This window comes from Cupressus sempervirens, chromosome 4 (assembly GCF_028749045.1).
Source record: "Cupressus sempervirens isolate cs-2001-9-10 chromosome 4, ASM2874904v1, whole genome shotgun sequence".
In the NCBI taxonomy this organism is placed as follows: Eukaryota; Viridiplantae; Streptophyta; class Pinopsida; order Cupressales; family Cupressaceae; genus Cupressus; species Cupressus sempervirens.
The window spans coordinates 606,235,637-606,250,929 of record NC_143121.1 but is presented as its reverse complement, the minus strand read 5'-3'; the positions used below and the strand labels follow the sequence as shown (position 1 = coordinate 606,250,929).

The following is a 15,293-nucleotide window of genomic DNA, read 5'->3' as shown; positions in this document are numbered from 1 at the left end:
CTATGTATATCAGCCTCATACACCTATTCATGCTTATTTGGATGAGGTGTGATCACTTGACTTCTTAGGTGAAGTGATCCTTTCATTTGATGTGCTAGCTCCATCCCTTCTCTTCCATGTCTTATTCATTTCTCCTCTAATTTGTTCAACATCTACTTTCTCTTTTCCTTTGTTGACTTCTAACATGGGTGCCTTGGCCCTTGTTGGGAAATACCTATTGATATAGCCTATCTTCAAGCAATTGAAACATGTGATTTGGCTTAACCATCTACTGTAGTTCCCTCTAAAATGTGTTCTTATACAATTTTCAAGAACATACCCATACTCCCAACAATAATGATAGCTTTTCCTAGTATTGTAATCCCAGTTGTAGTGGTGTCCATGATTGTTTCTCCTTGTAGGCTGGTTAGGTGTCCACATAGGCTTTGATCTACATTCAAAAGCTCTATGTCCATATTTCTTGTAGCTGTAGCTGTGACCCTCAAATCTTGGTGTTCTAATAGTCCTAGTCATGCATTCTTGTGCTTGATGTCCTTGTTTATTGCACTTGTGATAGTAGCTTACATTATTAGGCTTATCATGTTGATTGTTCTTCTTACTCTTACTTACATTAGTAGTGTGTCTCTTTTTACCATAGAAATGACAAGTGGGTTTAGTGTTCTTACTTTTGTTACTCCTTTCTTCTGTAGTCTTGGATGATTCTCCTTGTTCAGTGCTAGTGTAACCAAGTCCTGAATTATCATTATTGGCCCTTGGTGATTTCAATAGCTACTCAAAGTACTTGATAGCCTCATTGGGTTTTTTGAAGCTTTCTACTTCTCTTTTTAGGTCATTTGGTAGTTGATCATTTCGTTTCTTCAATGTAGAGATCTCAATATCTTTCATATTCAGCTCATGATGTGCATTCATCATTTGGTGTAAGGTGTCAAGCTACATGTTTGAGATTATTTCAAAGTCAATTGTCTTCTCCTCTAGTCTATTGGTAAGATTTCTCTTGTCATCTTCTATCATAGCCTTGTCTTCAATGGATTTCTTCTTCTATTTAGTTACTTCACAAAGCATTATGGCTTGTAATTCTTGTTCAAGCTTGAGTATTCTGATTTCTTCTACTTGAGCTCTATTCTTTTCCATCAATTTTGCTATTGCTTCATCAAACTCTTTTGAATATCCATTGGCAAACACTTTTGTGGTATCAATCTCCTTGTAGTGTATGTCATTTTCAGCTATGGCTATATCCTTCCTTTTCTTCAAGGATTTTCTGAATTCTTCTCTGGCTTGCTCCAAGTTGTGTAGGGCAAGTTGCACATCAATCACATGATTCTCTATAATCTTCCCAAGTGTGAAGACTTTCATCTTTAGATCTTTTCTCTAAGCTGTTAGGCTTCTCCTTGTGAGAACCTTGCTCTGATACCAATTGTTGGAATAATCAAATGGTAAGAATACTTCTGAGAGGGGGGGTGAATCAAAAGTAATGCATTTTATCCATTAAAATTTTTAACTAAAAATAAATATCATGCATGTAACATATCAAATAACCATAAAGTAAACACATGCATCAACAACACATAACACCAAAAATTTGGTAACCTAGAAACCCTCCATGAATAAGAAGGTAAAACTGGGGTGGGGATGATACCCACAAAATCACTGTAACAATAATTGTTTGACCTGACTTTAATGGTCTACCTTGTTAAAGGCCTGCCCTGCTAAAGGATTTAAAAAACTTTACATGAAGTGTTGCCTTGTTAAAGGATTTAATCACCTCTTCAAAGGATCTACAAAATAGGTGTTAAGCTAAACTATCATCATAGGATTTTCACTATCTAATACAATTGCTAGTATTAGAAATATTTGAACTAATTGCTTATAATCTTCAATTGCTGATTTTAGGCACTTGATCTGCTCATTCTGATGTGATCCTTACTTGATCTGATATCTATTCGTAGCCCTTGTTCTATTCTAATTAACTGGATATGCAATTGCTACTCTATTCCTCTACGTCTTTCACACTTCCCACTGAATTTTGCTATAGTTTACCCATACATTGTTCTCATCCACACATGCAAATGGGGTTTTCATCTTCCTTTTAAAGATTAAGAAGACTTAGGGTTAGGTATGGATCTACAATCCATATTGAATCTTTAATTCCCACTCATTACTTGCACTTTTCTCATTAGTTGCATTCCTTCTCCATTTTTCTTATTGGTTGCATGTTGGTTGCATAGGAAATAGAAAAGACTCATTCTTATCTTTATTATCCTTCAAGATCCTTCTATGTCAGCTCAAAAAATGGTTTACATTTGAGTTTGTGAAGGCACAAACTCATATGTCAATTCCATGTTACTCGACACATACTAGATTACTGATGCTCGGCACATGTATAATTCTACTTTTCTTGGCACCTATAGCATTTTGGCTTACTTGGCATCAATTGTGACCCACCACCTATCTATCACTCAACACTTGATCTTCACTTAGCATCTAAAGATTGCTTGACACATGAAGATCACTTGGCACCTGTTGGAATTTTAGCTCGGCACATAGTGTAGCTCGGCATATATAGTGTATACTTGGCTTCTATATGAAAAGTGGTTAAGTGTGTTGACACTCAAATGTCAAAACCAAATTGAGACCAATAGGAGCATGTATAAAGTGTGTGCTTCGACAACATGAACTTGCAGGTAAATATGCATTTAATGTGGATGTTGTATGTACATATAGGAAATAGGATAGAGAGTGCAGATCAAATTGTTGAATGGTACAAAGTTCATTTTTCTACTCGAGATACTAAATACAATGAGTGTTACTTTTGGGAACTGAAAGGTGAACTTTATATTTATTTTTAATATATTTTTCAAATTCAAGTTTTTTATTAAATATTTATTTTGAAATATGAAAATTAATTTTTATACTTGTAATAGATATAGATTGATCTAATCCTTACAATTGTCAAACAATTCTTGGTATTAGAATTTTACATCAAGTGATGACTACAAAAACCCATAAACCTCCAATAATTAAAATAAGAGAGAAAACATGTTTTTGTGATGACTGCATTAAGGAAAATCCAATAAGTATATGTAAAAATATTGTGAATGGATGTGCTTCACATTGGAATTTGAAGGAGATAGTTAGAAAGCCTCCTTTTGAAAATGTTGACATTGACATTGACATTCATGATCTTGTATATTCAGCTAATTATGAGTGCATTTCTAATTTAGCTATGGCAAGTTATATATATATATGTACCCAATAAGTATATGTAAAAATATTGTGAATGGATGTGCTTCACATTGGAATTTGAAAGAGATAGTTAGAAAGCCTCCTTTTGAAAATGTTGACATTGACATTGACATTCATGATCTTGTATATTCAGCTAATTATGAGTGCATTTCTAATTTAGCTATGGCAAGTTATATATATATATATATGTACACACACACATATATATATATGTACACATATATATATATATGTACACACACACACATATATATATGTATATATATATATCTATATATGTACATATATATATGTACATATAGTATACATATGTATGTATACATATATAGATATGTAAATACATATCTATATATGTATACATGTACATATATATATGTACATATATATATATGTACATATATATATATATATGTATGTATGTATGTATGTATGTATGTATGTATGTATGTATGTACATATATATATATATGTACACATATATATATGTATGTATGTATGTATGTACATATATATATATATATATATGTATGTATGTATGTATATATATATATATATATATATGTATATATATATAGATATATATATATATATATATATATATGTACATTACATATATAGATATGTATGTACATATCTATATATGTATACATACATATGTATACTATATGTACATACATATATGTATGTACATATATATATGTACATATATGTACATATATAGGTATATATATATGTACATATATGTACATATATAGGTATATATATATGTACATACATATATATATATATATCCATATATACATATATATACATATATATATATATATATATATATATATATATATATATATATATACATATATATATATATATATATATACATTTATATAGATATGTATATATATATATACATATACATCTATATATATATGTGTGTGTATATGTATATATTTGTATACATATATGTATACATTTATATATACATATATATGTATATATGTATATATACATATATATATGTTTATATATGTAGATGTATATATATACATGTATATTCATTTTAAAATTAATTTATATTTATCTATTTTTATATACATGCAGGAGATATTTTTGTAGTTCAAGCCTTAGCAGATAATGAAGAAAATGTGAACTATTATCTTTTGAGATGCACAAAAGTAAAACACAAGTTGTTAGAAGGAACTATAGATGTTGATGAACAATCATATCCAACTAGATCAGTTGTTATTGAAGGAACATATTATCAACAAACAAGGGTAACTGATAATGGTGTTGAATTTATTGAATTTGACTACCATTAACATTTACAAATAAAAAACACTTTAAAAAAATTTAAAATGAAAAAAAAAGCCACTGACCTGTTATGACCAAAACACCTTAACCATTCTCCAAGAATCTCGTAACTGCTACAGTGAAAATGATAGCCGAAAAGTAATTTTTGGCATTTATATAATGCATCGGGGTTATGGATGAAACCCTTTCAGCCAAAATCATTAACGCCATGTTGACGAAGAAATCTACCATGTCTATACAGCTAGAAAATGTTTAGCCAAAACTTGTTTGGCCGAAAGCATTTTGGTCGTAACCCTTCTAGATATCATAGGGGGTGACACAGGTTTGTGCTTTTACCCTTTGATGATTTATCTTTGATTTATCTTCATGTAGAGCAGATGATATCTTTTGCCTAGAAATATAATGGTGGAAGATTATGGTTGACTATTTTATGCTAACAAGTTGGACACTTTGAGAGTTAGATGCTTCGTTTATGGATGTGATCATGGTGCCACAAATTTTTGCATGACATGACTAGATATACAAGTATTTGTAGGTGCTCATTGGTTTGGATTTTTGATTTGGTTATGATGGTATGTCATCTTGGTTGAAGATAATGGTTAGTTAATTTCTTTTAAGGAGCTCATGATGTGCACTTTGAGTTATTTGATGGTTTGATGCCTTGGTTGATTATAATTTATCATGACTAGAGGATTTTTTTTCATCATAATGTCATGGATAGCTTGGATACATAGTTTAGTGGGAGCTTGTGATAGTGATGAAATGGTAGTGAAGGATTAGTTCCTAGTTTGGTTTACATCTTCTTGATTTGGAGATCTTGGTTTCACTTGGTAATAACACTTTGGTAGTGTATGTGTAGACCTAAAGGATCTTCATGTAGGAGATGGTTGTTATGATTTTATGGATGACTCGATACCATGGTTGAGTGAGAGTTTTTGATATTGATATGTTTATGGAGTGTTCTTAGATGTTGGAGGATGTCTTAGATCCTATTTTTATAGATGTATCTTTGGTATTTTTATGGTGCACCTAGTTCTTCAAGATGTGTTGAGATGGTTATTCACAATGTGTGGAGATGGTTTCATCTTAAGGACTCATATGGTTATTGGTAGAGGTTTGGTTTATTCTTTCATTCATCATGTTATCCTCAATGGTAGGATGGTTTTATTATTATGCCATGGTATACTCTTGATACATGTTTAGAGTTTTGACATGCTATGGTATGTTCATATGAACAATGTTGTCTCTTTTGGTTGAAATGGTTCAAGTCATATTGTCATGTTTATGTTCTTGAGGCCATGGTTGGAACTTTAACATTGATCTTGGTTTTTCTTCTTGGTATTGAGTACATTAATCTTTTTTTGGATACTTCAAGATATGGTCATGTTTCATTTGGAGTTGGTATGGATCAATTGGTTATAGGTGCTCATGGATACTTAAAGATGTTGGTGATGTTGATTTCTATTAGATTAGAGATGTATTTGTTGGGATGGTTGATATTTTTATAAGAAATTATGAGGGGAATTCATGTGATATGAATTTGAGAGGAGATTTTTCTTAGATGAATCTTGGTTGGAGACTTATATATCTTGATGAGAATTCTCATTCCCCACTCTTTGTTTGCTTGGCAGTTTACTACTTGAGATGTATAGCCTGACATTGTTTCTCTCAAGTTCATTATGTTTATTCTTGTCTTTCATTGATATTGATCTTGAGATATGGTACATGAGTTAATTCTATAGGGTTCATTAGAGAGGTGGTTTAGCATTGGTTATCTCCTTGTGCATATGTTGTTATTATGTTCGCTGAGTTTGGGAGATGTTTTTAAATTGGCCATATTCTTTGGATTAGGTAAGTTATTCCTTGGTTTAGGAATGGTTTATGAGTTTTATCTTCTTGTGTGAGGCTTATAGTTATGATTAGTTATATGGTATTATTTGGGTTTTGTTATGGCTTGTTGGCTGGGGTATTATGGAGGAGATATTACTTTGCAAAGCTTACAACTAGAGGTGTTTGTAGAAGGACATGATACAAGTTATGATTTGCATAGTTTCTTTTTTTGTCTCAGTTATCTTCCTAGATGTTCAATTTCACTTACATTGGCATTGGTTGGAGCTTATGATATATGGTTTGTGATCATGGCATGGTTATTCATTTATCTCTTTCCTTTGTTGGTTGTAAAAAAATTGGGAGAGTGTTGGAGACTTGTTATAAAAATTATTCTTGCAAGTTATTTGTTAATGTATTGTGGACATCCTTGATACTACATGGATTCACTTCTATGAGATTTTGTAAGTGGATTGGTTATAGATTTTCCATTATCTTTTTTAATGGGATCTTCTTGGTGTATATGGTGCAAGTACTTCTCTTGAGGCTTGTGATTGCAAGTTATAGATTGGATGGGTTCATGATGTGAGAATCACTCGGTATACCCTTAGAGGTATGCATACTTGGATGGGTTGGCACTTGGTGTAGGTGTTATTTCAGCTATGGACTTTGATAACTACAAATACATGTGACTACCTTTAGATCAAGTGTTTTTTCTTGGAATTTCAATTGGTATAGGAATTTAAGATTCTTAAATGATAGGTTGGGTGGAATTCTCTTTGGATGGTGTATATGTTTGTCTAATGCCAGTGATATAATAGAAGGTGGGATCATTCGTATTCAAGATGCTTGATACTTTGATATTATTTTGGATACCAAGATGGAGCACATGGTGTACTCTGATCCATGATGGTGGATGTGCTAGGAGGAATTATGTACTTAATCATTTATGTAGCTACAGATTGACCCTATGCAATGTATACAACAACTGAGAGGTTATTGAGATTATGGGTGTTGCACACATTGCATAATATTATTTATCTTTTACTATTCTATTTTATTATGTAATGTTGCTCCTAGGAGCACCTAGATGGATGTGCAACATGTAGAGATTCCATGGAATATTCTTGATGATTTTTAATGTAACGTTGTGATAATATTTGATGTAATCATTTTATATTGGAGAAAAAAATTAAATGTCCAATATTAAATGTGGGATTAATGGGTTAGGTGGCACAAGGTATATACGATACCACTTGGTGGTTTTGTGGCACTTTATACTATAAAAGCAACCAAAAGGGTAGTTATAGATGCAAGACAGAAAAGGCCAAAAGGAAAAAAAGGAAAGTCAAGAAAGACGAGCCAAGATGAGATAGGATAGCCTTAGGAGCATTTCTCAAGGTTGGAATCATGGCATGGGATGTGTGGATTCATGATTGTTCATGTGGATTGCTTGGTTGTAGGTATGGATTTGAAGGCTTCCATGCTTGTATTGCAATGTCTTTTTTGTTGAATAACACATGGTGATGGATGCTTTTGGAGGTTGGATTTTTCCCTGAAAAAGGGTTTCCCAAGACATATATTATGTCACATTTTTGTGCGTATGTTGTCTATTCTCTTGCATGTAAATTTTAAGTACTTATTTGTTTCAAATTTATCATGGGTTATGTGGAAATGGTAAAAAAATAAATTTGAAAGTTTCCTTACACTAACTCTAGATTTACAGTCTCTAGCATTATGTCCATACTTGTTACACAACTAACAATATCCTTTAAATATTTTCTTATTGAAGTGTGATCAACATTCTTGTGCAACAAGCCCATACTAGTGGAAGTTGTGATAATATCCATTGAAAGAACATTGCATACTAGGTGAAACTTGTTTGTGCCAACATACATCAAGTATGTCCTATTTTACCACAATAATGGGATGTTGGTTTCTTAAGATTCAAACATTTGGTTGATGTCTTTTCTTTCCTTTTGAGCTTGAACTTTTTCCTTCAAAGGACTCGCATTTCTCAGTCTTTCTATCAACTTCATATCCAAGTCTAGTGATGCTCTTGGTCTTTCTTTGAGCTTTAAGTTACAAATCTATTTTCTTAGAGCTATCATTAAAAAATTTCTTGTTTTTATTTCTCTCATTTGTGCCTTTAGACCGATCTTTCAATTTGTGGATTTGTTCATCCTTTTGTCTTTCATCTTCCTTACTTTCTTTCTTGGCCTCTAGTGCTTCTCTTAGTGCTTCCTCATCTTTTTATTTTTATAGAAAAACATTTCTCATCTTGAGTTTGACTCATACTTGCTAGATTTTCTTCTTGTTCTTTCTTTATTGGTGCAATAGTTTATCTTAGTTTGATGGGGACACAACCCAAGCACAGAATGGACACAACAGGAAAGGGAAAATTTTATTAACTATGAAAATATGCTAGTACACTTAGTGCAAAGAAAATAGACTCCAAAACATGCCCTATGGGCTTACAATAGCATGAAACTGGAGATAATTTCTTCTCCTAGTACCTTCTCTCAAACTCCACTCCGAACTGCCTTTTACAATGCTAGAAATGTCCTTAAATAGACCCCAAAGGGTTAAGGATTAGGAATACATTCTAGAAGGTGCTAGTTGGCATCCACCGACCAAATAGAAGGCTCCAAAAGTCACATTAGAAGTCGACGCAAAACTAGAAGAATCCAGAAATAGTAACCGAACTTCCAAGAGGCATAACTTTTGAACCGTAGCTCCAATTGACAAACCGTTTACATTTTTGGAAAGTTCTTGAAGTGCTCTGTAGCTCTATGGACTAGATTTTCTCGTCCCCCATAGTTTGGCCCTGTACGAGGTCATTTAATGCTGTGAACCTGACTTTGAAGAATTCTTAGGAGGTCTCGAGAAATTGAAAAACTGTGATAACTTTCAAACCATGTAGCCTTTTGACCTGATTCTTTTTTTGGAATATTATAAATTACAATTTTAATCCTCCCTCCAAGTTACAACTTCTAATCCACCATAATTATGGCTCAATTACATAGTCCTATTTTTCTGGCATTTACACGTATCCCAAGGTGCTCAAATATTCTAACCTAGAACAATGATAGTGGAACTCTGAGAGTTGGAACCTTTATTTGACCCAAATGGGTATCCATAAATGAAAACACATGAAACAAAAACTAAGTCTAAGTACTTTTTTTTTTTTGGGTGACACAGGATTGCCCTTATACATCTAGATGCTCCTGCATCATAGTTTATCGTTATAAGTCACGAGATCCATAATCACTTCTTCAGATTCATTTGATCCACTTTTCTCCTCAAGTTTCTTAATCAGTTAATGACTCACTAATTTTCTTTATAAGTTTCTTTTTCTTTGATAAGGAAACCATTAGTTCAGTGTTCAAATCTTCAATAGTGTCAAGAGCATCATCAAGATGCTTTTGAAGTCTAGTGGATACCATTTGATCCTCCCTCAAGCTAAAAGGCTTGTCACTACTGGGGTTTGTGCTCTGATACCAATTTTTTTCCCAACCAATATTAAGAGGGGGGCTAAATTAATATGAATTCTTGAACCTATTTTCTTAGTTGTTACACTAATTATTTTAACTAGTAGTTTCTTTACCAATAGTGTAATGATGAAAGAAATAAGAAAAACACATACAAATTCACACATAAATGCAAACATCAATGACACATGAATTTTTTGTGTGGAAGCCCTGGATGAGAGGATGAAACCCTGGTGGGAGTAATATACCCACTAGCCTTTTACTACAAATAAAACATTTCCTTAATAGAGGCTATCTCTATTTTTTTCGAGAACACATCTGCTTATGAATGATATCATACTATTGGGATTACAAAATCATTTCAAAGATATCTAGTTAAAGGATTTACAATACTCCTTCTAGGAGGTACCTGATTAGAGGATTTACAATATGCTTTCCACTGAAGCATGCATGTTCAAGAGCTCACAAATGATTATAATGATAAGAAAGCAATCAAAATGGTTGATCTAAATCAATGGCACACCTTACCTTGCATATCTCATTTTTATACCTTGAAAATTCCTTTATCTTATTCATGTTGGCTTCGCTATATCTGTAATCACCATTGTGTCACCTCTCTTCCTTTCTACTCAATTGTGTATGTAATTACTAGTCAATAGTCTTGGCTCATTGGTTGTCTTTTCTCTAGAGTCTTCTTGATTCTACTTCTAATACTCTCAATAATAGCAACAACAAAAAAATCCAATAATAAAGTTCCCAAATTATATACTTTCTCCATCCCCTGGGTGCCAAAACTCTAAAACTTCCTTCTCAAATCATGAATTCAAAATTTTGTTTACATAGACAAGTCTATCACAAAATTCCCTTCACTACCTATTCATAGTTTCCTATTCATCAGTGTCTATTTTTAGGCTTGTCTATCTTCCTACAAGTCTACATTTAGACTCTCATCCTTGTGTCCTTCTACCACTTCTATTGACATGCATGTCACACCACCCTTTGAATATCGTTCTTCGTGTCACATCATTGGTGACTCACCACATTGTCCATGACTTAACATATTTTTTGTATGTGTATGCTTCTATGTCCTCACCTCTTTCTCAATTTGATGGGTGTATATTTCTATTGAAGGCCATGAGATTGAATGCATGTACCTTCCTTTTGTTCACCAATTTCCAATTAAGCAAAACACCTAGGTATGATAAGTATTAGCATCATCAATCTTCAATCTTTTTTCCAATGAGAATGGTAAGTTAAATAGAAAGAGAGTGGGAGACAAATAAAGAGAGAGGGATAGTAAGGGAGGGAGCGAGAGAAGGGGATATGAATAGATAGAGAAGTTGGGGGAGAGAGAGTGAGAGAGGCATGCCTTTGCATTTCCAAAATATGATTATTTTATGGAGAACTACAAATGTACTTTTCTTTTCAGACCCTGAGCACATTTTGATGGATACTAAAACCCAAGTGCATTTTAGGCTTGGAAGAGGTTTGGTAAATGACCCTAAGGCTTGAAAACCCCTTTTCCCTCTATTTTAGTCCCTTTACACATTTTTTCATCTATGAACTTTGATTCTTGACTTTTTCCTCGTCATGTTTATAAATAATTAGGTGGGTTTCTCTAAACCAACCACCATAATCTCACACACCTTCTCATCTTTCTAACCATATAATGTTTTCAACTTTTGGAGAATATTAAAATACTAAAATTTAATTTTCTTTACTATTTCCTTGAAAGGCCTCATAGACACATGTATACTATATTTCAACAACTTTTGATCTACTTGACCAATTGCAAAAAAAATTCCATTCTACTATTTTGCACTTGAATCTACACTTTAAAAAAATGCACTTTCGATTTGTTTGATACAAGTTATGCCCAATGCATGAAGAAGTACCATTTTTTTAAGGATATGGTGTCTTTAAAGTATCATTTTAAAAAGGTGCTCACTAGAAAATTATAAAATAATATGCAAATTCTAGATCTCACTCTTAACCACCATCCTAGAAAATGATTTTTCAAAATACAAAATCTAGCAATATTTTTGTTAAGCACACAACAATAATATATGTTATGTTTTTAAGGAAAAAAAAAGAAAATTTTTCATGTGTGAAGGGTCTAGTCCTCTTAATCTTATCCATTAAGAAAAAAAAATTAGTAGTTTAGAAACTAGATTCAAAGTACTGCAATTGTTATTATTTACACATTTTCTAATTTTATGTACAAGAGCCTTGAATTTCACTTTTAAGTTTAGATTTACCCAATTTTAGGAAAAGATTAGCCATGTAAACCCCCCTTTTTGCACACCATCTTGGTGAACTTTCCCTTTATTCCCCTAAATCAACCCATTCAAATCATTTTTTCATTATTTGCAAAGGATCATTTCAACTTGTTTGGCATTTAGGTCCAATTTGGGCCTATTAGGCCATCTTCCTTCCAATTGTACATTAGAAAATGGTAGACATGCACCTCTATTTCATTATTCACATTTCCTTCTTATACAACTTGCTACTAGAGTGTTTAAAAATATAAAAGCTTAATTTCCTCTATTTTAGACCTTTTGGACTTTCATATTTGTTGTGGTTATCATTACATTTTTGTTTTTATATATCTATGTTAAGTTTTTAATACTAATATATAGTAATATGAAAGATTACTCATGCTTTATAATGAGCTCTTACATAGATCTTAACTTTTTTCTTTTAATGCACTTTACTTTACTTTAATAAACTCCCCTTTAGATAATTAGGTATTATTGTGGATAATGTTTTCATTTGTGAGAAGACCAAATCAAATGAAGGTGATTGGACAAAGTTAATGCTAGCACTTGTACCAAATAGAGGTGCAATGGATGCGTTAATAATAATAATGTGTAAAGAGAATGAAAACCGAAATATGAATGAATGGAAACATATTTAGAAATGCAACATATCATTAGAAACACAATCAATAATATTTACATCTCACATCATATTTCAAATCAAAAACAAATTTATACTTGAAATTTATGACCAAAAGATAACAAAGTCTAGATTCTCAATATTTAGACAAAGTCCTTACGTTCCTAACAAATTAACATGAATTTTGTACTATATTAGAATGTCATCTAAGAAATACGCATACGCGGTTTGAATGGCAAGGAAAACGCGTTCCAACTAATGCTATCACCGACTAAACTTTACTGGACAGGCAATGAAAGAGAAAAGAGCCGATGGAATCCTCAATGGTGTCATGCTAAGGCAGTTTCTTTGTCTCCTCAGAACCCTGGCGTCGTGAGACTCTTTTCTGATATCTTATTTTTCGTGCATACAAAATTTGTAATTGGTAGGGAGTAACACATGCATTAGGAATGGTATTGGTTGATAGATAAGGAATGATAAGAGTTAATGTATTATTGGGTGCATTATTGTTCTGGAGGGTCTAATGGATGGACGGGACTGCAAGTACTGATTTAAGGTTGAAAGAAGTATTATTAAAAAGTGGGCGAGGAATGGTTTTTGTTCAAATTAAGGCTCGGAGAGAATGGGTTTCGGATTTATATAGATTGATGTACTCGCTATTCTAGGATTTGTATAGGTCAAAGTCCGGTTTGATGGATCTAAGATTAGGATTACAATGGACGGATTTGAGGTTTAATGGACTATATTTTGTCTAAAAATCCATCATTTGGTCGGTGCCAATAATCTCAATTTGGTTGTTATTATGTTTCTTAGATGTATGAATGGATTCTCCTCCTAATGCTTTATATATATTTCTCACTCTTTGTTTGTGCAGATAATCTTGATAGGAAGTGCGCAAATATGGAGATGAAGAAAGCAAGGATGGTGGCGATTGTGGTGGTTGCAGTGATGATGATGAGCAGTGTGGAGGGTGACCCAAGATGCAACCCAGCTAGGAAAATGCATTGCAATGAGGGGAGGTATTGCAGTAAGTACTAGCAATCGCACCTTAGTGTGCAATAGGTACGCCGTATTTTGGTGTAAATTCGTTTGCTTAACTAATACAAACGAGACATTTTATTTTTTCTTCACATTTAATACAATATCTTATTCTCTTTACCTCTTGATGGATCTCTAACTCTCTATCCATTTTTCTTCTATCCTCTCACTCTATATCTATCTAGACATATATCCCTCTCTATATCCATCCATCTCTCCTCATTCTATGTGTGTGTGTGTGTCAGTCTCCATTTCCACACCTCTCTTTATCTCCTTATTCTCTCCTTCTCTTCCCTCTACATCACACCCGCTTTATTTTCCCTACTCTCTCTCTCATGTCTCCTTTATAAATATTTTCTATATAGTATTAATTAAATTTCTATCGAGACATTAGATTGCTATTCCAAGGGAAGACTAAAGTGTTAATGCTTGGATTTTGAAAGTTGTGATGCTTTTAGGTGCAAGAAGAAATGTGATTATTACCATTTTTGTGATGACACCATTAGTGTGGAATGTATGCTTGTAATTAAAGATGATACTTTTTCATGCCTACAAATCACTAAACAATTATTTTTAGTGCTTGTTGCAAAGTAGTGTCCAACAAAGATGTGAAAGAAACATATCATGTACCTTATATTGTTGGATAGATTTGTTATTTTGGGTGCATTTATTTAGAACATGAGGCCAATGAAGTACGAGACCTAAACATAATTGAATAAATTCTTGTAGATAATATCTTGGTAAATTTTTATATATTTTCTAAATAATAAATTGAAAACAAAAATCTATATAGAAATGGAACATGTATGCAACATTGATTTAAAAATATTTAACATAAAATGAAATACACTTATTACTCAACACAGTAAAATGTCAATTTAAAATGGAAGTGTTTTTATTGACAAATAGTATATGCCTCTCATGTAATTAATTTTACTAATGACACATAAATTTATAATAATCAATTATTACTATCTATCAAATTAGGTAATATTAAATATTAAATCAAATATTGAACTAAAATTTTAATAGTAAATTATTACTAAAAATTAAATTAAATATTGAACTAAAATTTGCACACTATTATTGAAATATTATTTAAATAAATTCTATAAGCAACTCATATTAATTTTTTTAAAAAAAGAAAATAATAATTAATACAAAATCTAAGGACAGGCCATGACCAATGAGGACATGGGAAAAAATATCAATGGACCGGGTAGATGAAAACTATTAATTTGGCTATAAAAAGTCTCTCGAGGTGAGTCCAAAATGATGTGCAAATGAAAATGGGGAGTGCTTATTGTATGGTGGTCTATTGAATGATGGTTGTACATTAAATGTGGAAGAAAAAAGTGGCTGGAAAATCTAACGGCCAGCCAACCTTCAATGGTCTTTCGTCCTTCTACAACGGTAGGAACCCTAGATTTAGAAAGTTATTTCCATTCTCTCTCTATGTATCTCCCTAAATTTATTTCTATCTTT

General features: G+C 32.3%; 1 long non-coding RNA gene across 1 annotated transcript; it reads left to right on the top strand.

Moving 5' to 3' along the window:
- Positions 1-13,045: 13,045 nt before the first annotated feature.
- On the top strand, positions 13,046-13,934 carry LOC149562690 (uncharacterized). Its single transcript, XR_016363516.1, has 2 exons — positions 13,046-13,142; positions 13,645-13,934. It is a non-coding gene; the product is annotated as an uncharacterized LOC149562690 (long non-coding RNA).
- Positions 13,935-15,293: the final 1,359 nt, after the last annotated feature.